General features: G+C 47.8%; 1 pseudogene; it reads left to right on the top strand.

The window, feature by feature from the left end:
* The first annotated feature begins 425 nt into the window (after positions 1 to 425).
* LOC101397330 (small ribosomal subunit protein RACK1 pseudogene) lies at positions 426 to 1,347 on the top strand (annotated as a pseudogene).
* Positions 1,348 to 12,277: the final 10,930 nt, after the last annotated feature.

Genomic DNA, 12,277 nt, shown 5'->3' with positions numbered 1-12,277 from the left:
GCTCCCGCTGTCCCGTTCTTCCCTGCTCACTCAGAAAGAAGGAAAGCGACAATACCAGAGAGTGCATTTCTCCTCCGACCACACACACACGCACCATTTTCATTTCCTCCATCATGCCTATTACCTTCTGTGCCTTTCACCCTGAATGTCTTCCCATTTCTTCTCCAACTCCCCCAATCCTTGTTCACCTCAGTCATACCTCCTCTCTAAATGCCCAAGTCACATATGTCCAAGCATCTAAAATGTTACTGCTAATATTGGATGCCATTTCTAGAGCATCATTTTCTGCCAGGTGCTCCATGAGATGCTTTACTCATGTTATTTCAAGTCCTCAAGCTTTTTCTCTATGGAGCCATGGTGGGAGTGGCTGTGGTGCTCATCTCTCTGAGCTATCCAGTTCCGTCCTCGTTGCTGCGGTGACGCCTACACCGGCCGCCGCCATGACTGAACAGATGACCCTTTGTGGCATCCTCAAGGGCCACAACGGCTGGGTGACCCAGATCACTACACTGCCCAGTTCCGGGACACGATACTGTCTGCCTTGCGAAACAAGACCAGCTTGTCTCGGGTTGAGACCAATGACGACATCCCACAGCATGCTCTTCAGGGTCACTCTCACATTGTCAGTGATGTGGTCACTCCTTAGATGGCCAGTTTGTCCTGTTAGGCTTCTGGGATGGAACCCTTTACCTCTGGGATCTCACAAGGGGCACCACCACTTGCCAATGTCTAGGCCGTGCCAAGGATGTGCTCAGGGTGGCCTCCTCCTCTGACAACTGGCAGATCGTCTCTGGCTCCCAAGATAAAACCATCAAGCTGTGGAATACTCTGGGTGTACGCAAATACGCTGCCCAGGATGAGAGCCACTCAGAGTGGGTGTCTTGCGTCCACTTCTCACCCAACAGCAGCAATCCCATCATTGTCTCCTGGGGCTGGAACACGCTGGTCAAGGCAGAGAACTGGGCAAATTGCAAGCTGAAGACCAATCTCATCGCCCACATGGGCTACCTGAACACGGTGACTGTCTCTCCAGATGATCCCCTGTGCTTCTGGAGGCAAGGATGGCCAGGCCATCCTGTGGGACCTTGATGAAGACAAGCACCTTTATATGCTAGATGGTGGGGACCACTACAGGCTCTGTGCTGCCACGGCCCCAGCACCAAGATCTGGGACTTGGAGGGCTAGATCAGTGTAGATGAACCGAAGCAAGAAGTTATCAGAACCAGCAGCAAAGCAGAGCCACCCCAGTGCACCTCTCTGGCCCGCTCTGCTGCTGGCCAGACTCTATTTGCCGGCTGCACAGACGACCTGGTGCACGTGTGGGAGGTGACCGTCAGTACCTGCTAGAAATATATGGCAGAGATTTAGAAATAAAATACTGGCTTTCTGATTGAAAAATAAAACTTGCAATTTAGTCCCATTTTATAGGTGAGAGAGTTGAACCACAGAGAAAAACTGTGGATCATCAGGTGGTGCGGATTAACTGAGAGAGTGTATTGAAAACCTCAAATGTGTATATAGTGAATATATTCAATGAATGGTGGTGCTATTTTTTTAAAGAGGCAGACACCTAGAGATGAAGATATAGAGCAAACAATACTAACACTTGGATTTATGGAGACAAAGTGTCAGACGCTGTGCTATTTTACGTTTTACAGATGATATTCCATTTAATTTTCCACTACTCTGTCAGTGAGTAGTGCTGTCTTCCCATTTTATAGATAAGAAGACTGAAGCTAGGAAGGTTTGGAGCCAACACTTGATGAGGCTGGAGTGGGAGTAAGGGCAGGTCCCCAGACACGAGCTGAGAAGAATGTTAGAAGGAGATGAAGGACATCATGGCAAATGTCATCCACATCACAGCTTTGCTTGTGTACTGCACTCTGCTCTCAGCATTGGGCATTTTCTCCTCTGAGACCCAGGGACCAGGTCTCCTGTGGTCACGTGGTCTGACGCCAGGAGGACTGGACGCTAAGCAATGCTCCTAGCCCGACAGAAATGGGGGGAGGGGAGGGGCATCTTAGCTTGGCTGTCAGGAGGCTCTTGGGCAAGGGCGAGCTCCCAGCTAGCCCACGACCCATCTATAAAGTGAACTGGATTAGTGGCTCACTTTCAATCAGTCTGAGTTACGAGCTCAGCGATTTGTGGGACGTTTACATGAACCAGAAGATGTGTTATCTGATGAAAATTGCTTAATTTAATATCCTGGCTTGACAGGAAAAGAACTGCACCTCTTTGGGAGAATCTGCCAGGGTGGGTGATTTCCTTCAAGTCCCTGGACATGTTTAGGAAAAGCAACTGCTATCCTCTTGTTACCCATCCGGGAACAGAAAAACAGTTCTTGGGTCCAGTGGGCAACCTGCCATCGGATTGTGGGCCCAGGGAGGCCTCAGAATATCCACTTTCATCGCGTGACCCAAAGACAGCCGCGCTCAACCTGGACCTTGGGATGCGAGTGGTCTGCTTCCAGGCTGTTGGAGAGAGAGCCACTCAAACACAGCTCTTCTGGGCTAGAAGCCTGACTTGATGAATTATGATTCAGTGCAGAGTTAAAAAGCTTTTTAAAGATATAAAAATAGAGGCTACCAGCAGAGTACTGTGTTTCCATAAGCTTTTTATTCATCAATTCAGCACAAAGCTACTGAGGGTTTAACACGCCATTCTCAAATTCAGCAAGCATCAGAATCCCCCGAGGGTCTGTAGATTGCAGGCTGCCCGGCCCCACCTCCAGAGTGTCTGACTCAGTAGGTTTGGGGTGGGGCCCAAGAATCTGCATTTCTAACAAGTTCCCAAGTGCTGCTGTCCACCCATGTATATATTTGGTCCTTTTGCTTATTTCAAATCAAGCGAAATAAAATCAAAAACAGTCTCATAAAATTTCTGGTTATGTCAAAGCTGTTACTTAAGACTAAAAGACACCAAGGGGGGTTACATTGCAAACACATTTTTAAAAATTCAAATTAATAATAGACATCCCCGTTGTCCAGAGTCTCTGACCACCCCCTGCTGGGGGTTTGCTCACCGGCCCTTTACTGTATGTGGCAGCCCGTCCCCAAGGATTTTCTCCAGCTCCTCACTCCCTCTGTCTCTCCTTCCATCTCTTCTTCTCATCCCTACCCCACCCCACCTCTACGCTCCTCCTCCTGGAGCTCCAAATTCTCCATGCTCCGTTTCACAGAGTGATTCCATTCTGTCTAGCTCTCCTCCCATATTCAGCTCTAGCTCCATGTCTGCATATCCAGACTTAGGAAAGTGCTGAGCAAGACAAAGGCCTTTCCTTTAGCAGGAAGGCTGTTAGAGTCACATACAGTCCACCTCATTCCCTTCCTGCAAGTGTATGGAGATGAACAGTACAGGTCTGTGCCAGGTTGGCACTTAGTCTAACAGAGAGATGACACATGTCACACCATTACACTATTAGAGTGTCTCTTCAAGTACTATAACCTAAGTAAATATTAAGGGCTCTGAGAAGAAGGCCAGTGGACAGGAGCAACAGCTCTAGCCAGAGAAACCATGGAAGGCTTCCTAGAGGAGGCAACATTTGAGCTGAGTTTGAAAGGATAGCTGGAATTTATCACTTGTGTAAAGGGGGAAGGGTGGCAATCCTAGAGGGAAATACACAATAGTCCAGCAACTCTCTCTAAGGAAATCCTCACACTCCTGCTTTTCCTCCCTGGTCGTCACCCTCTGTCGTGGGAGATAAGAACCAGTTTTAGGCCTCCTGTTGTAAGTCCTATAAATCGGGGCCTTTCTTTAGAATGTGTGAGCACTCAACAGCCCTATTATTCTCAGCTTTGAAGTTTGGCTCAAATCCCATTACACTGGTAAGCAATTATGGAGCACCTATGGTTTAAGAATCTGTGCGTGCTGAGCATGTAGGGAAGAGATATTTGAAACTTAACACCTACTCCAGAGGTCTGGAATACAACTGAGGGGGCAAGGGGGTTCCAGCCTTCATAGCCAGTGAGTACATTACGAAGCTCTCTGGTCTTCACCTAAACACAAGGCTGTACTATGTGATCTGTATCATGGAGAGAGACTGTGTTTGGAGATGGAAACAGAGAAAAAAACTGATAAAATGTCTGTGTATTTAATAGGACTCTTTCAGTTGCACATAACATAAATCCACCCCCTCTCCCAAATATTGTGTCATGTAACTATACAAGAGGAAATCAGGCATGGATGGACCAAGGGGATCATCTGCTCATTCAACAGTTTTCATCTGGACTAACTCTCTTTATCTTTATCTGTTTTTCTCTGTCTTAGTTTCATTCTCAATGGGGCTCATTCCTTTGATTACTCCAAAATGTTAACCTTTACCTTTAGCCCCTCAGCAGAAAAGAGATTCTTTCTTTCCCAGTAGCTCCATTAAAAGTCCACGGCACTGATTGATCCAGCTTGGACTATGTAACCACCAGTGAAGCCAATCTCTATGGCCAGGGGCATGCTGGCTCTCATTAGCCAGGTCTAGGACGCACACATTCGCATCCTGGCAGACAGATGCAGCCAAACCCATCTGAACACCCAGGACTGGAATGGGGGTGGGGGGCTTGAGGGAGGTGGTCCACAGAGAAATGAACATCAGACAGGAAAATCCAAGTATCCATCCAACTGAATGTGTAAAATGTGAATTTTTTTAAATCAAGGATGACATGTTATCATTAGTTCCATAATGAATGATAATCAGGTCACTCCCACCCGAGTCCCTGCATGGCGGTGTGGGGTAGTGGTTAGGAACATGGCCACTGACCTCAGACGCATGGGTTTATGTCCCAGCTCCCTCACTTAGCCCCTGAGCAACCTTGGGTAAATAGGCATAATAATAGTATCTACTTCGTAAGGTTTAATGAGGATTAAATGATAAATTTAAGAGCTTAGAAGACTATCCATGCTGTTTTAAGTTTCATTCATTGCGCATTTTTTTCCTGGTTAAAGGATCTTACCCTTTTACCAGATTTTCCAAGGGATTTATGATTAAAAAAAAAAAATCCCTTCTCTTTTGAGACAGTGGTCCCCTAATTTAAACCTACCCTGAGCACATGGATGAGGAGTTGTTTGCCTCCTGTCGGTCACAAGCAGGCCTCATTCCTCCTACAGCTTTTGTGGGCTGGTAAAATCTCAGGGCTTATTTGCAAGGCAGCCTTACAGCACAGATCCAAGCTTTCACACAAGCCTCTAGGTGTTTCTCAGGGCTGTCTGGGCGCCCACTTCTCTTCAGTCTTCTTAGGCGAGTGCACACAAGCTGTTGTGTTGGATGAATCTTCAATCCGGGGCTTAAACAAGAGACTGGCTCCACACGTCTGAGAAATAGCTTCGCTGGGCATCCATCACTTTGTCAGATTCCTGGGAACGCGCAGGGCCAGCGCATACTTTGTGGTAGCCCGCGTTGGAGATCAGACTGCGTGGGCACACAGCTAAACAGGTCTTCAATTTCAATTAGACACCCCGTCCAGATAACTCGGGGAGAGGGAGGGAGACGCGGGGCAATATGAGGTGGGTATGCGGAGGCGGTGGTCGACGGAACCGAAGGGTCTCGGAAATCTCCACCGCTCTGCCCTCTGCCCTTCCATCCCTGCCTCCCCATCTCCTCTGACTTCCTCCCACCGCCAGCAGAGACGAGCCCCTTCCTGCTTCACTAGGAGCAGAAGCTGGGGGAGGGAGCCCTGGAGTGAGAGATTGCTGCACTGGAGGGACCACTCAGGGAAAGTCAGGAAGGGCAGCCGGTGAGCTCCCTCCATGAGTCTGCTCCCCACACAGGGCTTTTCCAAGAATTTCCAAAACACCTGGTCCCTTTGGCCTGCGTGGTAGAGGAGATCATCGCGTCCAATTCTTCACTACCTCCCAGAATTAGAATTATACAGTACACCCATTGCCTTGTGATTTTTCAGGTCTCTGCTGTCTTCCTGGCGCCTAGAACTGTGCCTGGTACATAGCAGGTACACATTAAATATCTGCTGGCTGAATGCAAGGTGCAGACACCATCCACCCCCCATAAATGAAGAAACAGCATCAATTATTTAGAGTCACACAGCTATTCAACAGAGACGAATCCAGACCTGTCTGATTTCAAAGGCTCTGATCTTCACAATGTGTCACGCGACCTCTTATTTAAGTGTATACGTGGTATCACAATCCTGTCCCTCAAGCCAGGAGCCAACAAAGTGCAGGGTGGGGCATGCATGATCCACTGGGATGCAGGAAAAAATATTAAAACTTCTAGATTAGCTCATCTTTTAAAATTTCTAAGAATTTCTGAATATGTTTTGCAATGTACAAAGCTTGTTACTACAGGGGTGCATATAATATATATAATGCATGCTCAAAGTTGCACCTTAATGATAAGGTGCATGATCAAAATGTAGTTATTCATCAATATAATGGATAAATTATGATGTATTCCTATAACAGAATTCTATGAAAATTAATAAATACTGCCACACTCAACAACATAGATGAATCTGAAACATAATGTGAAGTGAAAAAGGCCAGATGCAAAACAGCATGTGCTCTCTGATTCCATTTATAGAAAGTACAGAAACAAGCCAAATTAAACGCTGGTGTTAGAAGTCGGGATAATGGTTACCATTGGGTAGGAGGGTGGGTGGAGACTGGGAGGGGGACACTGGGGAGCATCTGAGGTGCTGGTAGAGTTTTATTTCTTCATCTTGGTGGTAAATACACGGGTGGGTCCACTTTGTGATGGTTCATCAAGCTGTGCACTGTGCTGTGTGAACTTTTGTTTACATGTGTGTATGTTAGACATTGATAAAGAGTTGATATAGTAGATTCTTTGCCACTCTTCCCATTGAATGGTGGGGTCTAATTCCTCTCCCCCTGGATCTGGAGTTGCCTTAGCGCGCCAGTTTGGGTCTCTGGAGAAGCAGATGGTGATGAGATGGAGTTAGGAGTGCAAGATGCGTATTAAGCGTAATTAAGCATCCTTGAAAGATGAAGGGAAAGGAAACAGAACTGGACGGGGAGAGCCTCACACCACGATACATACCTCACAAAGTCTTGAGCAACTCAGCATGGAGCTCCAGAGCAAAGGACGCATATTAGAGGAGTCAGACATTGGGGAGAAGTGGCCAGGCCCTAGGACCCCCCACTGGTTCAGTCCCTGGCTGGAGGCCCCCTTGGCTGGAATGCAGCTTCTCAAGGTACTGCAGTTGGATGCTGCGATGGGAGACACTGCTCCCAGCCGAATGACAAATTCTTCCTTGAAGGGAGTTCCAAGAGGCACACCTCCATGGCTGCTGCACCTGGGACCTTGGCTGACCTGGAATTTCTGAGGCTGGGTCCTAAGAACCCTTGTAGCTTCTGCCCAGGCCTCTTGGAACATGGGCTCTTGGAAGCCTGAACCTCCATGTCAGAAGTCTGGCTGCTCTGAGGCCGCCGCACTGTGAGGAATCCCCAGTTAGCCACATGGAGGGACACGCGGAGACAGAGAGATGCATGAGCAGCCCCAACCGACACATGACGTGAAGAAGCCATCTTGAATTTTCCAGCCCCAACAGACGCCATGTGAACCAAGAAACCAAGCTGAAGGCCAGAGCCAAGGCCACAGACACATGGCTCCAGGCAGGCTGTCCCCGCTGTTTCAACTTTTTGAGCCACCTCAGCAGAAGCCTCAGTCTCTGCAGAACATGAGCGAACCACCCTTCCTCTGCTCTGATTGAATTTCTGACCTACAAAATCACAAGAAGAAGAAAATGGTGCTTTCCTTGATTAAGCTTGGGGGTAGTTTTTTATGTAGCCACAGATAAATGGAACAGTTTATTTAAAAGAAAAGAGTTCAGAGACCTTGCTAGTCTAAGCCACGTGGGTATGTAATTAAAGGGAGGAATAGCGTTTTCATTATCTAATCTGAACCTCTAGTGCGTAAGGTTTACAAAGAATGCTCACGATGATGAAGAGTAGCAGAGCACATTCGTTGTGCTGTTTACCAGCTGTGTGGCCCTGAGCATATGGCTTCACTTTTCTGGGCTTTCAGTGAACTCTTCAGTAAAATGGAAAAAATGAATGGGCTTGAAGGAGACAAAGCATCTGAAACACTTAGTATGTTGCCTGGCACGTAGCGAATGCTCAGCAAACATCAGTTATTATCAGCTCCCTCACCACGATCTCTGTTTTCCTCTCTGACAAAAGAAAATAATAATGCTGGTTCCACCTACCTGTCAGAGTGGAAGGGATCAGACGGGGTTCAGAGAGATTCAGAGCACGCCACCAGCCAGCCGCAGAGCCTGCACTTCTGACTCAGAATGCTGCACTCTTCCCATCCGTTCCCCAGCCCCCGAGGTGCTGGCCTGGGTGCTGTCTGAGAAGAGAGGTTTGCACCCCAGGCTTAAGAGAAGTAAAGAATAAACTGGGGAAGGTCAGCAATTTCGGTCAGGATCTTCAGAGCTGGCACGTCTTCCGAGCTTAGCCAGAGAGTCTCGGCTGGTGGAAACCCTCAGCCCAGTCTCCGGGAGCCCAAGCACCCGTCAGGACCCATTAACACACCCTGCTCCAGAGCTGGCGCGCATGACCCCACACTGGGCTGTTGATCAGAACCATATCTCCCACGGCAGAGCCACAGAACTGAGCTGGAAGGCCTCCAGGCACAAAGTTCTCTGGCCAGATCACCCTTTCTTTAATCCTGAGCAAACCTTCAAATGTGGCGTGTGGTACTTCAAGACCCTCTGGTCTGCATCTCTCGCTGTTGAGATTTGCATGGGAGGAAAAAAAAAAAAAAGCTGGCCACAGAAGTGGTTGTAGACACTATACTCCATATTTCCAAACACTTTCTGATCCTTCTCTCCGGTCTCCCCTCTCAGGGATACCACGAGGTTAAATACTGCACTTGGTTATTATTTATTTTATCTTCTTGTTCTGGCTTTGAGAAGCTAAGGATCTCAGTTTATCCTCCCAGCAGGAGGAAATGGGATTTGAAATGGCCGTCCAGAGCTCATCGCATGGATTAAGGTCAGAATGCATCACTCTCACTCTTTGCCTCTATAATTGGCAGGGCAGGAAAGGAAAAAGTAGTTCCCATTGTCAATTGTGGGAGACTAATAACAATAATATTAACTAATGAAGTTAGCACTCATGGCGCCAGGGACCAGGCCATGTGCCAGGCGCTTCACACCTATTGTCTCCCTTAATCCCCGCAACAGGCTGTGACATAGCAACTATTATGAGCCCCATTTTACAGATGAGGAAACTGAGTTCAGAGAGGGCAAGTGGCTTGCCCACGGTCACACGGCAAGTAACTGTCAGATCCTGGATTTGAATCTGGGTCTCTGATCCCAAAGTGGCAATTTACATACTCTACTGACATCTCTATGTTTCTAGCTATAATTTGAGCCACAAAAACTGAAAAAGAGTTTTGTTTCACTACAGAGTACAAGAGACTGATGGACAAAGCTGAATGCCAGAGGGCTGGTGTTTCTAGAACGTGTCACTGGTTTATAATGACTGTAGAGCAGAATATTTGAAACAGGGACCAACCCCAAATGTAGGTTAGATAGTAACCGGTGGATTTTTTGCAAATGTGGGTGCTTTTTTTCCTCTCCTTTGCAATGTGAGTTTTCAGCCCCTCCTATAAGAAGGCAGACCCTATTCCCCACCCCTTGAATAAAGCTGACAGTGTGACCTGCTTTAACCCATAGAATGTGGTGGAAGCAACACTGTGCTTGTCCTGAGCCAAGGCCTCAAGATGCCTTGCAGCTTCCTCTCTTTCTCTTAGCACCTGCCCAGCCACCCTGAGAACAAGCCCGGGCTAGCTGGCTGGGGGAGAGACTACACGGAGCATCAAGAAGCCAACAAGAGCCATCGTAGACCAGCCGGCCCCAGTCAACTGCAGCAAACAGCGGATGCATGAGTGCTCCCAAAGAGAGAGTGCGCCCAAAGAGAGCAGAAAACCACCTGGCTGAGCCTGCCACAACTTACCGACCTGCAGAATCCCGAACTCAGAAAATGGCTGTCTTAAACCTCTCAGTTAGCTGATACATGGACTATACTCTTGAGCCACTATTCATGACATTTGTATGGGCTCTTCTGTCCAGTGGTCAGTAGTCAAAGGATATCACGAGGTTCATCATCCTTGGGGAGATTCAAACTGGTGGCAGCTTTGGGATCAGGTGTATGAAGACATCTGTACAAAATAACAAGAAAGGCTGATACTTATGAAATACCTGCTGTGTGCCGGGTACTGCTCTGAGGACGCCTCACATGCTAACCCGTTTAATCCTCCCAACATCCCTCTGGGTATGTACCTCTTACCAACCCCATTTTACAAATGAGAAACTGAGAGGGTAAGTAACTTGTCCAGGGTCACACAGCTAATAGGTGGTCGAGCTGGGAGTCAAACCCAGGTGATCTGGCTCAAGAGTTTGTGCTCTTAAAAGACAAGTCATGCTATGCTACTCTGAGTGAGCCTGCTACTTGCTCCAACTGGCTCTACAGCTTGTTATGGACATGAACTTGGCAAGTGAGTTAATTTCTCTGAGACTAAGTTTCCCCACCTGTACCATGGGGATAACAATAGTATCTCCCTTATGGGGTTATTGGGAGATGAAAGGAGATAATGCAAGCACCCAGCAGTGTTCAATAAATATCAGATACAATAATAATTAATTGCTTTATATTTATGCAACTGCTTAGTTATGGAAATATTTTATTGCAATAATAAATTGTTATTTATTTTACATATGGGAACACTGTAATTATTAGCCATAGTCTTATTTTGAGTCATCAAATTTCAACTCACATAATGATTGTCCCCACAGTTGCCACCGCTCTCAGTTCTGATTCTGCCTCTGTCTCTGGTTTCCAAAGCAGAGGTATTCTTCTTGAGATGTTCCAGAAATCCAGAGTCCGCAAAGCATGCTGATATCCTTCAACATCCTAAGGAAACAGAAAGGCAGAGCTTAGCAAGACCTCAGCCTAACTTCTCCATTGGCCTGCAGCCTGAGTTCCTTTACATGTCCCTGAAGTCCTTGGGTGCAGCTAACCCGACTCTTCGGCTGCCCAGGAGCAGCCTGCCTCTGGAAGCCTTCTTTGGCCATGGATTGGCCTCTTGTGTTCTCAGATGTCGGGGATTGAAGGGCAAACAACCCCTGAAGCTTCCATTTCAAGACTTCTGGCCACCAGGAGGCTGGCAGAGAACGCCTGGAATTCCCAGGTAGGCTCTGTGATGACTATTTCACCAGCACGAGGGTTTCTGCAGAGATGACAACCAACACTGGCAGCCACATGGGCAGCTATTGTAGGGCATTCTTGATGGCCGGGCAGGACTTGGACAACGAGGAATCAGAGGGGCGGCAGAAAGTAGACTCCACATGTGGTTTCTCTGCTGAATTAGATGACCTCATTGCTTCTCTCCTGACGCCCTTTGCCCCACCAGCCTAGCAGTCTTGGTAGACACAGAGATGCACCTTGCAGATCCCTCTTCAAGGAAGGACTTGCAGTCCAGCTGCAGGGAGTGCGGTCAGCAGATGGCCTCCAGCGGCCAGCTCCTTCAGGTCTTTCTCAGCTGCGGCGGCTGCCCAAGGTCATGGCCTTCCAGGAGCAGCCTGCACTGGGGACTAAGCAAGATGGACGTATAAATGTTTGGCCACCTTGACCTGATGCAGGCAACTCCGTGTCTGCTTCCAGAAACCCACCCTGAGACGCAGACACATAAGTTCTTCCAATCTCCAATCTACCTACACCAAGTCTTGCCACATGAGGTACTAGTATTTCTTTTGACATTAGCTTGCATCCCCCAGCTGTTTACTTGGGCGCTTAATCCCATCTTGCAGGTGCAATGAAGATTGCCTTTGTCATAAGTCAGTCATCACCTCCTTGGGTAGTTTGGGCTAAGAATGGAAACGCTAGCAAGTCCCTATGAACCCAGAACCTTGCATGCCCTAGGTCATTTCATCTCCACAGCAACCTCCAGCAAGATGAAATTATCCCCATCCCACAGAGGAAGAAACTGAGGCTCAGAGAGGTGGAGGGGGTTACGCTCAAGGATTCAAAGGGTAGTTTTCTACTTACAAAGACTAAGCGGAGTAGCTTCGCCAGAAGACTTGCTTAACATCTGCTTCTTGGGGTAGAATCTTGGAAAAGTGAGATCGGAGAAAGGCAGTGCAGCTTAGTGCCTAAGAGCTCATGCTGGTGTTAGATAGCCTGCTTTCATATTCCATCTCCATCACACACAAGCTCTGTGACACTGGACTGTGATGTAACCTCTCTGAGCCTCAGTCTACTCATCTGTAAAATGGAGGGGATAGCAGATCCTACCTTAAAGTTTTGT

The sequence above is a fragment of the Ceratotherium simum genome, chromosome 35 (genome assembly GCF_057802395.1).
Source record: "Ceratotherium simum simum isolate JZ-2026a chromosome 35, ASM5780239v1, whole genome shotgun sequence".
Lineage (NCBI taxonomy): Eukaryota > Metazoa > Chordata > Mammalia > Perissodactyla > Rhinocerotidae > Ceratotherium > Ceratotherium simum.
This window is presented reverse-complemented; position numbering and strand designations above follow the sequence as displayed.